The following is a 14,250-nucleotide window of genomic DNA, read 5'->3' as shown; positions in this document are numbered from 1 at the left end:
CATGGTCTCCGACATCCGCTCAGCATCGCGGTGCTTCCCCAACGGTGTCCACATCTGTAAAAAGAGATGGCATTTAAAGATCACATCAGCGGGGTGATTAGGGAACTTCTTTTCAATCATCATTTTGTTCCTAATAGACCACAAACCCCAAAGGAGCGCCCCTACGCAAGGCCACACAATACGGCCACTAGATCCTTTCTAGGATTGAACAATCTAAAGCAAATCAGAGCCCGACGCCGGGCTCCAATTTTGCTGGAATGCGTCCCTCACTGCACTCCACGCGAATCTAGCTAGCACACATTGGAAAAATACATGATTCGCATCTTCGTGATTCCCACACATGATACACGTTCCATCGGAAGGCCCGTTCCTTTCGGCAACATTATCCGCCATCGGCAGGCGATTTTTAAACATTTGCCAAAGGAAAATTTTGATCTTGAGAGGGATCCCTGCCTTCCACAATCCTCTGGCAATATCCGGGGTGTTGCCTTCCACCAATTCGGCGTATAAAGACTTCACCGAGAATTTCCCAGAGGCCGTCAAACCCCAGGAGACCACATCTGCTCCCAAGCTTAGTGGTGCCGACCCGATTTTCGCCAACAGCTCGTTCCACCTACCCCTTTCAGGCTCTGTCAAGGGGCGCTTAAAGTGGATAGCTGGTGGCGACGTACTAAGGGCCTCTCCAACCAGCACGTTAGTGTCCGTCACTAGCTGGTAGATGGAGGGAAAAACCTGCCACAACGGCCGGGGTTCAAGCCAGCTATCAAGCCAAAACCGCGTGGACCGCCCGTTTTTGACTTCAAACTTGGCCCCCTCCGCAAAGGCAGGTGGAACCGCCTGGATCCCATTCCAGAATGGCGACCCTTTACTCTTGGCGGTGAACAAATTCCCATCCGGGAAATATTTCGCTTTCAGGATGTCGGCCCAGAGCCCCGACTCTTTTTGGGCCAGACGCCACCACCATTTCGAAAGTAAGGCCACGTTCATCATCTTAGAGTTAATGATCCCCAAGCCACCGAACTTTTGAGGTCTACAGATAGCCGCCCACCTAACCAAATGGTACTTTTTTTCCGTTCTGCATCCTTCCCAAAAGAACTCAGAACGAGGCGTGTCCAACTTCGCATGTGTAACACCCCGGATGTAACTTTCCATATTTGTAACTCCAACTCTTGCCATTTTCGGCTATGTGTTATGATATTCCCTACGTGGTTGGGTTTTGTCTCTCGTTTTGCGTTTTGTTCATGTCATGCATCTCATATCATGTCATCATGTGCATCTCATTTGCATACGTGTTCGTTTCATGCATCCGAGTATTTTTTCCCCATTGTCCGTTTTGCAATCCGGCACTCCCACATGCACCGGCGCACCCCTCTTGTTTCTTTTCGTGAGCGGGTGTTGAACGTTCTCGGAATGGACCGAGTCTTGTCAAGTGGCCTTGGTATACCACCGGTAGACCACCTGTCAAGTTTCGTTCCATTTGGAGGTCGTTTGATGCTCCAACGGTTAACCGGGTAACCGCAAAGTCCTTTTATGTGTTGCAGCAAAAAACCCCTCCAAAACAGCCCATTAACCCCTCTAAGTCACTTCCATGCTCTAGGTCGTTCGATCACAATCGTGTGGACAAAAACCGTGCTCCATTTGGAGTCTCCTAGCTCCCTCTACCTATAAAAATACCTCCTCAAATCGCCCTCCGCCGCCACCGGACGTGTCCACCGCCGTCGGACACTTCAGCCGCCGCCGCCCGCAGCCAACGGGACGCCGCCACGTGGCGCGCCGCCGTCCCCGCCGCCGAAGCCCGCCCGGGCCCGTGGCCGGCCCGCGCCTCGCCCGCTGCCCCGCGCCACCGCCCTCCGCCGCCCTCCGCCCGCGCGGCCGCCTCGCCGCCATTCCGCCGGCGCTGCCGCTCGTCCCCGCGGCCGCCTCGCCGTCCTCGCCGCGCCTCCCTCCGGCGAGCTCCGCGCCTCCCCCGACCCACGGCCCCTCTCCCCCGAGCTCCTCTCCGCCGGCCGCCGTCCCCTCCTTCTTCCCCAGCTCCGGCAGCCCGAGCCGCTCCAGATCCACTGCCCACGGTTGACTTCTTCCTCCCCCGAAATTTCTTCAAGTCCTAGATTTTTTGCATTATATGCTTCTGTTCATTGCATCATAACTCTCTGCATATAGCTCCGTTTCGTGCGTGTAATATATCGAAATGTTCGTCTCGAGATGCTCTTCATTTTGTTCCATTATGCCATGTTCATTTGAGTGCATCTTGATGCCCAAATCTCTGGTGCAAGAGTGCTATATGCTGTTAACTGCTGTTACTTATCAGAACTTGGTGATTTGTTATTTTTGTTGCAATTGATGTGTGCATCTTATGAGTAGAAGCTCTACATGTGTCTTGATGTATGCCATGCCATCTTTACAGAGGTTTATGGCATGTATTTTTGTGATCTATGTGGTGACTAGCACAAGCATGCAAACTAGGCTTCATGATGTTTCTGATTTCAGGGACTTGGTAATTTTACCAAGTCTGTGACTGCTGTTATTTTGTTGCCATGTATCCATGTGTCTACAGAGAGATCCATGCTCCTTTTGGTGATGTTAAGTAAGGATGTTTTGTAGATATAGTTTTGCTCTATCCATCGATGCCCCCTTTTTGCAATTATGGAGTGCCATAGCATGTCTTAATCTTGCTCTACTTTTGCTATAAAATATTTCTGGCAGATTGTTAACATGATATTCAATTTTGCCAAGGTTGTTGTAGTTGTTTCATACATGCTATGTACTTGCTCTTTTTATGTATAGCTTCATAAACATGCCATCTTGCTGTAGGTATGCTTGTTTTGTCATGCATTGCTTTGTGGTGAGTAAATAAAGCTCACCAAGATGCCCTCATAATTCTGTTTCTGCCATGCTCTGTTTTCTGCTAAGTCTGGAACCTGTTAACGAAACTTGCTATGTTTACATGGTTGCCATCATATCTTCTGGTCCTTTTTGGCTTATGGTCAGTAAGGGACTTTTGTTCTATGTATTTAGTAGATTCATTCCATACCTTGTTTCGCTATGTTAAGTTCCTGTAGCATGTGTTTTTCTTGCTCTGAACATTGCTACCTGATACTGTTTCAGCCATGTCCAGTAATTTCACTAAGTCTGTGATCCTGATATCTTTTGCACTTTTGCCATGCTTGTTTGAACCTGTTATGATGTGATCTAGCCATAGCTCAGTGTTCATATTTTGTCAAGCATCTCCTGTAGATTACTGCCATATGCTTTGTTGCTATGTTGGGGTGCTGTTGCATAGTTACTTGATGTATTCTAAGTGCTAGCATGCTGTTAATCGCAGATTCGTGTCATTCTTGTTTTGCTTGCCATTTGCAAACCGTGCATCCGTTTCCGGTGATCTTTATATCGATTTCGACCGAAATTATCTCATCTTTCCAGTGGCATGCTTGGTTTGCCAAGTTACTACCTTGTTGGAGCACGCATATGCATCGCATATCATATCCCGCATATCATGCATGTTTTGCATCATGTTGCTTATGCATTTCCCGTGATTGATTGTGGTTCAATTGCTTGTGTTCTTGCTGTGGGTAGAGCCGGGTGACGAGTTCATGAACGAGGAACCTGTTGAGTACGTTTACGAGGATCAAGCTCTCGACAACTCTGAGAACCTTGCAGGCAAGATGACCATACCCTCGAAATCACTTCTATCTTTGCTTTGCTAGTTGTTCGTTCTATTGCCATGCTGCGCTACCTACCACTTGCTATATCATGCCTCCCATATTTGCCATGTCAAGCCTCTAACCATCCTTTCCTAGCAAACCGTTGTTTGGCTAAGTTACCGCTTTTGCTCAGCCCTTCTTATAGCGTTGCTAGTTGCAGGTGAAGTTGAAGTTGGTTCCACGTTGGAACATGGATATTTTGGAATATCACAATATCTCTTGTTTAATTAATGCATCTATATATTTGGTAAAGGGTGGAAGGCTCGGCCTTATGCCTGGTGTTTTGTTCCACTCTTGCCGCCCTAGTTTCCGTCATACCGGTATTATGGTCCTTGAGTTTGCGTTCCTTACGCGGTTGGGTGATTTATGGGACCCCCTTGATAGTTCGCCTTGAATAAAACTCCTCCAGCAAGGGCCAACCTTGGTTTTACCATTTCCCACCTAAGCCTTTTCCCTTGGGTTTTCGCGAGCCCGAGGGTCATCTTTATTTAACCCCCTCCCCCCCCGGGCCAGTGCTCCTTCGAGTATTGGTCCGAACCGAGCAGCCTGCGGGGCCACCTCGGGGAAACTCGAGGTCTGATTTTACTCGTAGCTTGACTTATCCGGTGTGCCCTGAGAACGAGATATGTGCAGCTCCTATCGGGATTTGTCGGCGCATCGGGTGGCTTTGCTGGTCTTGTTTTACCATTGTCGAAATGTCTTGTAAACCGGGATTCCGAGACTGATCGGGTCTTTCCGGGAGAAGGTTTATCCTTCGTTGACCGTGAGAGCTTATAATGGGCTAAGTTGGGACACCCCTGCAGGGTATTATCTTTCGAAAGCCGTGCCCGCGGTTATGAGGCAGATGGGAATTTGTTAATGTCCGGTTATAGAGAACTTGTCACTTGACTTATTTAAAATACATCAACCGTGTGTGTAGCCGTGATGGTCTCTTCTCGGCGGAGTCCGGGAAGTGAACACGGTTTGAGTTATGCATGAACGTAAGTAGTTTCAGGATCACTTCTTGATCATTTCTAGCTTCGCGACCGTTGCGTTGCTTCTCTTCTCGCTCTCATTTACGTATGTTAGCCACCATATATGCTTAGTGTCTGCTGCAGCTCCACCTCTTTACACCATCCTTTCCTATAAGCTTAAATAGTCTTGATCTCGTGGGTGTGAGATTGCTGAGTCCTCGTGACTCACAGATTCTACCAAAACAGTTGCAGGTGCCGACGATGCCAGTGCAGGTGACGCAACCGAGCTCAAGTGGGAGTTCGATGAGGAACGTGGTCGTTACTATGTTTCTTTTCCTGATGATCAGTAGTGGAGCCCAGTTGGGATGATCGGGGATCTAGCATTTGGGGTTATCTTATTTTCATTTGGATTTGACCGTAGTCGGTCTATGTGTGGATTTTGGATGATGTATGAATTATATTTATGTATTGTGTGAAGTGGCGATTGTAAGCCAACTCTCGTTATCCCATTCTTGTTCATTACATGGGATTGTGTGAAGATAACCCTTCTTGCGTCAATACCACAATGCGGTTATGCCTCTAAGTCTTGCCTCGACACGTGGGAGATATAGCCGCATCGTGGGTGTTACAGCATGCACCCCATCCGCTAAGAGGAACATACCCATCGTGAAGAGGGGCAGGGAGGAAAGACTAGAATTTGTGAGAATTAGTCTTGCCGCCGAGGACATGAACCTCCCTCTCCACGGGCTCACCCGATTAGCCACCTTGCCGTATAAAGGTTCCCACTCCGTGATTGACAGTTTCCGGTGCCAAATCGGTAAGCCGAGATACTTAATTGGAAAGCCCCCAAGCTTACAATTAAGAAGGCAAGCCGCCTGCCAACTCTCCTGCTGACTCATCCCAATGGAGATAACCTCACTCTTGTGGAAATTAATTTGTAAGCCGGATAGGAGTTCGAAGGTGATCAACAACAACTTGATCGACGCAAGGCTATGAAGGTCTGGCTCGAGAAGGAGCATTGTGTCGTCGGCATATTGCAAGTGTGTGACCCCCCCCCCCTGGAATAAGGTGATCCATGACCCCTTTGATGTGACCAGCCGCCCTGGCTTTGTCGATCATCGCCGCAAAAACATCAGCCACAAAATTGAAAATAAGTGTCCCTGTCTGAGACCCCTTATGTTCCGGACTTTTTTCCCATTTCCCCGTTAATTGTGACCGCCGTTTGTCCGCAGGAGACAATATTCATAATGCGGTGCACAAAACCCGCCTCAAAACCCTTTTTGAGGAGGGCTTCTCGAATAAACTCCCAGTTTACTCGATCGTACGCTTTTTCAAAGACCAGTTTCAGCAGGATCCCTTTCCTCTTAGTACGCTTGACAATCTCACCTAGCGCAATTGGGCCTTCTAGGATGTTGCGACCTTTCAGAAAAGCAGTTTGGCTTCGCAAGATCACACGTTGAGCTACCGGCGTGAGACACGACGCGTAGGCCTTAGCACACAGCTTGAAAGGCTTGTTGATCAAAGTGATAGGCCTAAATAATCTAATATTATCGGCGCCTTTTACTTTAGGAATGAGGCTAATAGCCCCATAATTGATTCTAGCCAAATCTACCGTAACTAGAGCAAACCCGTTAACTAACCCATAAAAGATGTGTTTAAAGCAAGGCCAAAATTTCTTAAAGAAAGCAACCGGCCAGCCATCAGGCCCAGGGGCCGTGTCGGTTTTCATATCAGCCAGCGCCTGATCGATCTCTTTAGGGAGAAAGGCTAGGGCCAACCCGTCATTTTCCACTTGGGATACCCTATCCGCCTGCCCCCAGAACCCTTCCTGGAGGCCCACCACCTTCTCCTCGGCCGTACCCAATAGACCGACAACGAAATCATATATATATGCCTGACGATTTCTTCCTGTGTCAGCAGGAGCCCGTTCTCTGAATTAAAGCAAAGGATAAGACTTTTCCTTTTCCTGCCATTAGCGAACGCATGGAAATAACTCGTGTTCGCGTCACCTTTGGTCACCCACTTGACACCGCGCCTACGGCGCCAGTATTCTTCTTCGGCACGCAAGATGGCTAAGACTTGGTTTTCAAGGGAGTAACGAGGAGCCCACTCACTTTCAGCCATCGGTCTCGAGTCAGCAATTGTGTCCAGCGCTGCTATCTCCACTACCAGTCTAGCCCTTTCCTTCTTGGCCTCGCTACCTTGGTTAGCCCCCTAACCCTGGAGGAAAGAGCGCATGGACACAGCCGCCGCAGTCCAAAATTCGGCCGGCCCCCACAGGGGACAGAGCTGCGCCGTGATAGACGCCCAGCGCTCCCTGACCAGAAGCTCAAATCCCTCGACCTCGAACCACGCCGTTTCAAAATAGAAACGCCTGTTTCACCGCAATGAATCTTCACCAGACGAGAAGATGAGGGGGAGGTGATCTGAGCCGATACGCGTCTCCGCCACCAGAGAACAGAGAGGGAAGATCGCTTCCCACTCCGGGGTGAAGAAAACCCGGACCGGGCGCAATTGCTTGTTAGACCAAGTGAACCTGGCACCCGAACGCGCAGCCTCACGCAAGGCACCAGTCGCAATTGCACTATTGAACATGTTCACCCTAGCCCAGTCCACATTGTCATTATTCTTGTCCGCACCCGAGCGGATCAAGTTGAAATCCCCTTCCACAATAAGAGGAAGGAGGAGCGCTCGTTTAGTCCCTAGAAAACTGAGCAGCTCAGCCATAAAATCAGCTGAGCGGGAATGGTTAGCCGGGCCATACACTGACATGATTACCCAAGAACGCTCAGAGACCCGATTCTTGATAGTCGCTGCAATGAAAAAAATACCCCGTTCCCAAGTCACAACATCACAAATATCCTTATTACACCCAAGCAAAAGGCCCCCAGACAGGCCGGAGGACGGCACCCATTGCCAATCAAAACGTTGCAAAGGGTCTAACGAAGCAAGATCCCTAAAAGAGAAGTCTGCTTTGATCGTTTCTTGTAAGGCTACAACGTCAATTCTCTCCTTAGCCATATATTCGCGCAGCTGCGTACGACGCCCCGGGTGGCCGCAGCCGCGAATGTTCCAAAACAGGTAACACATTATATGATACGGTTCCTGAGGCGAACTCCTTGCGAGCTCACCACCTTAGACACAGAGGCATCCCTCTCCTCTGTCTCCTTTTCGGGCTCGGGACCGGCAGCCTCCCCTGCTGTTGCCACTCCCTCTTCGGCATTGGCAGCACACTTGGCTGCCGCCTCAGCCAACGAGGCCTGGGCCTCTTCCCTCGCGCGGACCAAAGATATAACATCCACCCCACCGGCCCAAACCTCAACCCCACTATCACTCAAAATGGAAACCAAGTGGTCGTCGGAAAAAGCATTGAGGATGCGAAAGGAGGGCAACGGGTTACCTGAGGTCTCGAGGTTCTTGTCGGCAAGGCGGAGCTTGGCGGTTTCCAAGGAAGACAGCTCGCCCAGCTTGGCCTTGGCCCGCGCGCTGGGCGCCCGCGGCTCCACCGGGGTCGCCCTGGATCTCTTGGCCTTGACCGTCGTCCCCGCCGCCACCAGCTCTCCACCCAAACCCGCAGAGGGCACCACCTTCGTTGCCGTCGTTGCTTTGGCCGGAGGTTTCCCGCCTGCCGTCTTCTTTGGCTTCCTGCGCGATCCACTCGAGCCACGGCGCTCGGTAGCAGGGGTCGTACCAGCCCCTTCATTCTGAACGCAACCAGAGTCCGCCCCCAGCGCGATCGGAGAAGTGATCACCTAGGCACGCGGGGTCTCCAGCATCATAGTGTCAGAGAGAAGGGAGGGCACCGGCAGCTCCCGATTAGAACCATACTCGTCGAAAGCCCCAGCCAAGGTACGGGCCAGCGGGGACACACTAACCGCGGTGTCCTGCGTCGCCATGATCTGTGTCCCACCGCTCAAAGTCCCCAGCTTGTCCCAAGTCTCAGTGTCAATCGAGGTGTCCTGAATACTGTCTTCGAGCTCCTCTTCCTGGTCAGCCATCTGCACGTCGCCCTTTGGATCAACTGTCTTGCTCCCTCCTGCCCCGTCTTTGCCCGAACCAGGGCCGCTAGCCCCATGCTTGCTGTGGTCTCCCTGCTGTCCCAAATTCTCAGGCTTGTCGCCCGCGTTGGGAGGGTGCGGTTCATAAGGTCCCAACCTCAGAGCGCCCCCATCGCCGCCACGTTTTGGCAGCCTCTCTACTTCCACTTTGACTTGATAACCCTCGTGGTTAAACCACACTTCCACCACACCATTAAGCTTCTTTGGGTTTTTACAAGCCAGCTTCATCCTCACCGGCCCCAACCGGATAAGAGATAGCTCGTCCACCACAATAGGGCGGCCCAGCATCTTGAATCCTTCTTTGATCCTATCTTCCCTGCGGTGCTTCTTCGGGATCCCGTGAAGCCGCAACCAAGTCTCGGGCATCACCATGGGCTGAATCACTTCGTGCAGCATGTCACGCACCCTAGCCGTGATATCATTGCGAGGCAGGAAGAGCTTGCCGCTCGATTTTGCCATATGAAGGAGATCGGCCAAAGGGAACACCACATGGAAATCATCGTCTCCCACCTGCGTCACTTGCCAATCCCAATCCCCCGCCACGATGAGCTTGTGCTCCTGCTGCAGAATGCGAAGGGATAGCTTCCCAGGCTCCGCCGAGAGGATGTCGGAGTTCGCGATCCGCGCATCCACCGGCACCTCCTCTTCCGCCTCGTCGTCAAACTGAAGGCAGAAGAAGCCCTCCACCGTGATAGCGCTCCCCATGATCTGGAGATTGAGGGCGCGACCACGAGAAGGGCAAGCCGCCGAAGCATGGCTCTCCTCTTTGCAAAGCATGCAAAGCGGCTTGAAGGTGCACTTTGACTAGAAATGGCCCCAGCGGCCGCATTTGAAACACTCCACATCTGCTTCCGGCGCATCTTCCACAGGGATTGGCTCCCTGTTGTGCCCTTGGAAGAGGAAGGAAGCGCCACCGCCATCGCCATCGCCGACGAGCTCGGCCGGGGCTTTTTGGCGAGGGGATCCCCGTGCCTCCCACCAGAGTTGGGCAGCTCCATGGATTTGCGCTCCAGCTCGCGTTGGCGCTGCTGCACCAGGGGGGAGGAGGACTCCAATCCCCCTCACGCCCCGCCTGCGCCGGAGCAGAGCCACGCAGATCCCGCTCGTCGCGGAACCCCTGCCGGTCCCGAGCAGAAGCCTTGGCCTTATCGCGCAGCTCCCGTTCCCGCCTTCTCTCCGCCTCCATCTCCGTCGTCTCCATGGGCCTCTTGTCCGCAACCCCATGCATAGACATGTAGAAAGGGCAGAGAGGTTGCAGCACCAATACCCTTGGTTGTCATGCCATGACACTGCCCTTGTTGATAGTATGTCAGTGTTTCCTCACGTACACTAGTTCTTGCCCGTAAAGGCCTCACCAGGTTCTTGGTCACCCGACTATCAGACCCCAGAAGCTAGGGAGGGAACGGCTTATTTTTTTTAAAGCTGCCAAAAGAATTGATCCCTAGTATATCATATTGTCGGCAATAGCAGCTCTGTTACTCATGGTCTCATTTCCTTCTTCCACACTGAAGTGTGTAGAGTGGAGGTGGCTGCAAATTCCAGAATGTTCAACCAATTATGTGCCAAAGGCACACCAAGCCTCCAGGCGCCCCCTTCTCCCTCCTCCCTAAGTGTTGCACAGCGCACATATTTTACTCTCTACTTTTCTTGGCAAATTTTCAGTTGTGCAGTACGCTCCCCTTCAAAATCCTAAAACAATAATTATTTTGAAATAGAGGGAGTATTTAGTAATATAGGATGTGATCAGACACCTGAGTTTTACCAATTCTGAATTTGATAAGCTAAGAAGCCCCTAAATGATTAAATTCATTTTGAAGAGCACACAATAATTCTCCTTGGGTGCAACCGATACATATTTGAGCGCATCAAGATAATTATGATATCAATATTAATAATAAAAGATTATAGGATCTCCATATTGTTGTACAAACAACTTCCATAAGAAGGAATATTGAAAACCAAAATGCCACAATGAAATGAAACGAGAGAATAATTACAACAAGAGGGAAAAACAAATTACAACATTACAAGAGGTAATCAAAATAAACGTCAATGGAAACACGAAAAAGGCGTGAGCTTATTCTCAATCTCAAGCGGTTAAAAACTTATGTTGACGTGAACGGGTAGGTTTAAGAGTTGACGACGCCACATTTCCTTCTGATCTCACCATTGACATTGGTCTTGACCTCGATAGCGCCCATCCTTACCATTGCTGCCTTGAACTTCTCCTCCCACACACCGTTGTCCTTGGCATTGGCACGCACTGCTGCACTTGTATCATCTGCTGTCATGAGCGCGGCATCTGAATCGAAGAGCACCTCGTGGCTAAGCACATTCTTGTAGTACTTGTTGTCAACCTTGTTAGGGGTGTTGATGTCCTGCACCACCGTATTGTCATTTCCTGTGTCTGACTTGCATTGCTCGCGGAGAGAGCTCATTAGTGTGGGGTCCATGTTGGAGGTGCTTGGGTTGAGGCGGTCGGAGAGGGATGAGGAGAAGGACGAGTAATGGGAGATTCCGATGGTGTGTGCACCAGAGAGGGTGACCATCTCGTCGGTTGTCAGCCCCTTGGAGGCGAAGTTGGCCTTGAGCTGGTCCACGGTGGCGAAGGGAGGGGCAGGTGGGGGAGTGTCTCATTCATGAAAGACACACGTCCATCATAGCGGCCAGCTGGCATGTTGAAGTCGACCTTCTTGTTGCTGAGGAAGTAGGTGGCGTCACGCCCGGCGAAGGCCACGACATCAGCGCACGAGACGACGTCGCTCCCACACTCCTTCGCAATTCTAGCCTTGGCAACATCGATCACCTCGAAGCCACGCAGGCTCAAGTTCGAGATGCCAAACTTCTCCGTTGGGCTGTTGGGGTCGGTTTGATCGAGAAGCACAGAGGCGTCACAACCCTACAATACAAATAATTATGAGCCCCATCCACACACATCAGCACACGTGTGTTTCACAACACACTTTTCAAGTAACTTGTCCCGGCCTTTGCATGAAAAAAGATACACATGATGAAGGTCATTCAGATCTTACCCTGACGAAACAATCGTGGAAGAAGAGGCGGATGAGTCCGGCCTTGATGCCAGGGTTGGCATCACTTACGACTTTCGTGACGATGTCTTCCGCGTGAGGGCATGACTTCTTGTAGTAGCCCACCGTGAGTCGTTTGGTGGGTGGGCTAGGGGTGGGCTGTGGAGGGCTAGGTGTGCTCGGGGTGTATGGTGGCGGAGGACTTGGGGTAGCTGGGGATGGGCGGTGGAGGGCTAGGTGTGCTGGGGGTGTATAGCGGCGGAGGACTTACGGTAGCTGGGGTGGGCTGGAGTGTTTGACAAAAAACTACCACAATTGGGGTCGGCGTCCCACAGAACTAGCACTTTGAAAATTTTGACCGAAAACTACCGAAAATTTCTTAATTTGTCCCTAAAAACTACCAGTTTCAGTTGATGATGGTTTTAGACGATTTAAACAGAAAACTGACAAAACTGGCCAACCCGTCAGGGCTGATGTGGCTGAAAAGTCAATGCCAGGGGAGACTCGCCATTGCGCTACCCGCGCTGCAGATCGACGCCGCCGGACCCGTCCCCCCGTCTCGCCGCCGTCCAGGTCGTCCTCGGCCTCCGGCTCACCACCGACTAGCTTCCGGAGCGTGACGGGGCCGAAGACCTCCATCCCGTCCCTCCCGCGCGAGATCCCAATCCCGATCCCGATCCCAGCAGCGGCGCCGGCGGGCGGGTCAGATCCTACTCATCAGGAGGCCATGCCCCGCGAGCTGGGCAGGAGACCGAGTTGGACGGGAGAGAGGCGGACGGCGAGGCCGCGGGCTAGGGGTTGGCGTGGTGGAGGGTGGAGGAGGAGATCTGAAGCAACAACGGGGCGGTGGCTGGTCGCGGTCGGGCCGGACCTGACGGAGGGGCGGTGGCTGGTCGCGGTCGGGCCGGAGGGTGGAGGATGACCGACAAGCAGCAAGGGCTCGCCGCGATGGAGGACGCCTCGCCGGGCAGCAAGGAGCTGGCGGCCATGGTGGAGGCGGCAACGGCGGCGAGCGTGGAGGTGGACGCGGCACACCGGCTCATGTTCGCCCGAGAGGCACCCCGTGTGCCTGGGAAGAAGGCCTCCCTTCGAGCTGGAGCTCGTGGTCAGCGGCAAGGAGCAGCAGTACCACGGCTCCGGCCTCCCTCTAGCCTCCAGCGATGACCGCCGGGGAGCCGGGATGCACAGAAGCTGTTTGTGAAAATGCCAAAAAAAGATGGAGAGAGGAGGAAGAAGAATGATGTGTGGGTCCCACCTGTAATAACGGTCAACTGAACGGTCAACTTGTTTAAATCGTTTAAACTGGCTATTATCTGAAAGTGGTAGTTTTTAGTCACAAAATTAAAAAAAATTGGTAGTTTTCGGTCACTTTTTAAAAAGTGGTAGTTCCGTGGGACCAAAACCCCTAAAATGATAGTTTTTTGTCAAACACTCGGTGGGCGGTGGAGGGCTAGGTGTGCCCGGGGTGTATGGCGGCGGAGGACTAGGTGTGCTCGGGGTGTATGGCGGCGGAGGACTAGGTGTGCTCAGGGTGTATGGCGGTGGGGGACTAGGTGTTGCAGGGGTGGGTGGCGGAGGACTAGGTGAGCTAGGCGTGTATGGCGGCGGAGGACTAGGTGTGCTCGGTGTGGATGGGACTGGGGTGGGATACCCGTACCCTGCTTGGCAGGTACGCGCCGTGCAGCCGAGCAGCGCAATGAGAGTCAGGTCGGCGGCGAGCTTGGCCATGGTCGTCGCTAGCTCGGGATGCTGTTGCTGGTGTTTGTCGTGATCAGCTTGGGTGGACTGATGAGAATACACGCTGCTCTGCCTGCTATTTATAGCTAGCAGGAAGAGCCAGCTGAGCTCTGGAAGACAATCGTGCGAGGTATGTTGCCGGAAGTGGCAAGTGGGAAGCGAACGTGGGGAGCACAATGGCGATACAGCTCAAGCAGTTGACATTCTTACCGCGATGTTAGTTGAGCAGCCGCTGCTCCAACGCATTAGACTGGCCGACAAGGCGATGAGTAATCGGGGAATGTTTAGTTATTGTATCGTGTACTGCAAGGGTGATTATTGAAGCGAATTAGATTACTAGTAGGAGTGGTGGTGGTGATGGTGGTATTTAGCCCAAGGCAAGGCAATGCGGGAGAATGGGAAACTGCCGGTCGACTGCACACACGTTTTCTGGATGATCATGCACACTTGGATCAGTGGTGAACCGCTGTCATGGATGGGCCGCAACTAACACACGCCCGCAATGTCAAAGCTCAACGACTAATCAAGTTGTCAACTAGTAACAGACTAACAGTTAACAGCTAGCTCGTTCAAGCAGTTGACAACTTGGTACATCCATTAGACCGGACGACAAGCCGATGATTAGCTCGAATGGGGAATGAGCATGCGATGTCAGTGCGTCGTGTACTGCGAGGGTGATCATTGGAGAGGATTAGCACGTTGGGTATTGCGCGCGGGGGTCGTGCAGCGCTAACTGCTGAGTGATTGACCTGCATTACACAACTCATATATA

At 52.0% G+C, this 14,250-nt stretch overlaps 1 pseudogene; it reads right to left on the bottom strand.

Annotated features, from left to right (window-relative positions):
- Nucleotides 1-10,757: 10,757 nt before the first annotated feature.
- Nucleotides 10,758-13,469, bottom strand: LOC123142073 (peroxidase 2-like; annotated as a pseudogene).
- Between the last annotated feature and the right edge of the window lie 781 nt (nt 13,470-14,250).

This window comes from Triticum aestivum, chromosome 6D (assembly GCF_018294505.1).
Source record: "Triticum aestivum cultivar Chinese Spring chromosome 6D, IWGSC CS RefSeq v2.1, whole genome shotgun sequence".
Classification (NCBI taxonomy): Eukaryota; Viridiplantae; Streptophyta; class Magnoliopsida; order Poales; family Poaceae; genus Triticum; species Triticum aestivum.
Note: the sequence above shows the minus strand (reverse complement) of the source record. Positions and strands in the feature narration are given on the sequence as shown.